The sequence below is a fragment of the Pteropus medius genome, unplaced genomic scaffold (genome assembly GCF_902729225.1).
Source record: "Pteropus medius unplaced genomic scaffold, Ma_sr-lr_union100, whole genome shotgun sequence".
Lineage (NCBI taxonomy): Eukaryota > Metazoa > Chordata > Mammalia > Chiroptera > Pteropodidae > Pteropus > Pteropus medius.
This window is the reverse complement of record NW_024351732.1, coordinates 3,560,095-3,563,364: the sequence shown is the minus strand read 5'-3', so window position 1 is coordinate 3,563,364 and position 3,270 is coordinate 3,560,095.

The window sequence follows — 3,270 nt, the reverse complement described above, 5'->3', positions numbered from 1 at the left end:
TGATGTTCTATGACTATTGAGTTTTATTAGCCCAACAATTAGGTGAGATATGTTTTACTTCCCTTAGCTATTGATACTTTTCTTGTGATTTTGTTCGACCCAACAATGTTTGTCTGTTTTTGCTAACAATATGACTTGAGAATTTATTGTCTCTCCTATTACATTTAGTAAGACATAAAATTTAGTTTCTGTCTTTTTTAACATTTTCTTGTACTTTTATTGACTTTTAACAAAAATAATTCTATAAAGATTTTAAAAACCTAGTCCTGCTTTAAGTTTTCCAGACCCTATCATGATACTATTACATTTTAGAAAGATACTTCTTTACTATTTGCTCAAAATTCTTTGGTAGAGGAATGACTTAAAATAGATATTTATTTAACATTTACCTTAGAAGACAATGTGTCGGAGCCTGTGATCTAGAAATTGTTTTTAAAATCTGAGCTCCATTTTGACTTCTAGTCTTGTGTTCACATATAAATAGATGGTGTTATTATCACTGGCTAATCTCTTCAAGACTAAAACCAAAGACTCTTTTCTCTAAAATTTACCTATACTGTTAAATCATCACAGTCTCAGCTAAAGAGGGTATTTGGTGATCTCTGGATCGAAGATATTGGCACATGCCAGAGATATGAACATGTTTGAATATGAGAAAGCCATTCATCTAATTCATCCTGACCTTTCATTGCAATCAAGTCACAGAGATTGTTTTAGTTTACTGCTTTGTCAGCCTGTGATGATTGGCACAGCACTTTATAGCTAATAAATTATTATTGTGCCCTTGGCTTAGGGCTGACTAGCCATGGCTAATGCTGATTTCAAAATTGTACTTTTTCCCAGATACCATGTTACCTGTCATTTGAAAAAAGTAAGGTGTATTTCATTTGGTTCACTTAACATTTTTTATGAATTTAATCCTCTGGCTTATGTCTTTATGGTAATTTTAGAATATTGGTTCTCAGGAGGAAAGTATTGCCACTCAGGGAGCAATTTGATAGTTTCTGGAAAACTCTGGGTTATAACAATAATCAGGAAGCTCCATGAACATTTAGTAGATAGGGACTAGGAATGCTAAAACCTCTTCAATGCAAGAGATAGTGAGCACAATGAAGAATTGTTTCATGTTCTGTGTGATTGTCGAATGTCCTAAGGCCATCCATGTAGATTAAAAATGTTTTAATAACGATCTGAGCCCAGAACTTAATTCATTTTTACACACAAATCCAGATCTTTTCGCTGATTTTTTATACGCATTATTATATTCCCCAGACACTCAAAAATTGTGAAAATCAAGGTAACAATGTGTTTTTTTATATTTTTGGAAATTTATACCAAAAATTATTTGTTGTTTTGGAAAATATTTTATTGAGAAAAAAATAATTTTGAAATTCAGATCATCAATGCCCAGAACTTTACTTGTCTTCATTTGTAGCTGACATGTAAATAATCATTTTATATATAGGTACGAGCATCAACTATTTAATTAAATCTTCTGGTATAGTCATGTCCAAGCATTTAGACATGGAGATACATGTTATTTAATCATAACTTAGTTTTCTCTTCTTTCTCCTTTATGTTATGGTTAGGGCTTTATATCAATTTTATTAGAACGTATGTGTGTTGGTATTCAATAGTATCTTATGAATTTTATTCGAGGTACTGTTTTAGAAAAATGTTGTTAAAAAGGACATCAAGTGTAGTGAGGCTGAGAGTCACTGCTCTAGTCAGAGTGGATTCCCTTTGACAGAATGTAAATAATGTTAAAGGATTTTGAGATCTTTTACTTTCAGTTATGGTTCATGCCAAGACTTCAAACCAAACCAAACCAAACCAAAACAAAACAAAAACCTCATGTGCTTTGAAGAGAAACTATATCTTGTGATTGAATTGGTAAGATTTGCAGTTCATGGAAGTATTTGCTTAATTTAGGAGTCCTAAACTCAAACTTAAACCCTCTTCTCTATGTTCTTTGGTTTGGCAAATTTGTTTTAATTTTAGTGACTTCCTATGAGGCACACACTTTAACACTTTAAGCTCTACCAATCCTGCTGGCATGTACCAAAGGAACAAAATGGTAGCTCACCTGCACAGGAACACGTTTTTTTGTGACTTTTACAAAATTGGCTCCCAGTGCAAAAAAAAAGGGGAGGGGCTTGGGAAGTTGTCAGTATTTAGAAATTAGAAGATTATATGTGAAATATACTGACTTCCAGTCAAACGTGAAAAAAATGGAAGATCTGGCAACGCTAGATTTTTATTTTCCTGTGGCGACAATAATGTGGGCCTGAGAATTGCTGCCTCAGTTAAGAGAGGCATCTACTCCCCAGGGGCACAGGTCTTTTTTGTCTCTCTCATCTGTCCTGATTCATTGATTTATATCATCTGCTACAACCCTATGTTTGTGACCTTTGGCTTAATTGGGTATAAAACTATGTACCTGAAGAAAAATAAAACATTCAAAGTAATTGGAAATGTGTAGAGTGCTATAAAATATCAGGTCATATTTCATTATAAGGTTATATGTTAATTATGAAAATAAATAACATCTTGTAGTATGATATAATGGGGGAATAAAAACATCAAGAACAACATAGGATTTACAGCCAGGGTCCTGTATAATATGTTTTACATCTTTACCTGTGTATGGCTGTATATAAATCATATTTCTTTCCCAAACCTGTTTTCTCAATTTTGAACATGAGATGATAAAACTTGACTGTGGTATACAATGTTTATACTCCACTCATATGTCTTAGGATCATTTTTTTTTTTTTAATATTGTTTCGATCTATCCCTCTCTCCCCAATTCCAGCTTCTTTGTGTTTCTGCTTCCAACAGCAAGCAAAGGACTGCCCTTGGGCTACTGACACTATTTTTCTTTGTTGTTATTCTGTTTTGTTTGTTTTTGCCTGAAAGTGGGAGGAGACAGCTACCTAGACAATTTACATTCCCCTTGGAGATGCCTAGCCAATGTCTGAAGGCAGAAGACATATGGAAGCTCAGATTCTTTATTTTAGGTCAGTAGAATTCTGAGGCATAACTTATAATACTCTAAAACTGCCATGCAGATAAGAGTTAAGTTATCCTCTACTTATTTTTCTGACATCACACCCATGCTAGGCTTTCCTCACTTCCTTGGGATTTCTTCCCTACTACATCTTTTGTATACAAAATCTCATTGTAGACAGAATCTGATTCTGGGGAAGCCCAACTAAAACTCTCCCAGTAACCAACCTCATACAACACTAGTGTGATGTATGAAAATGG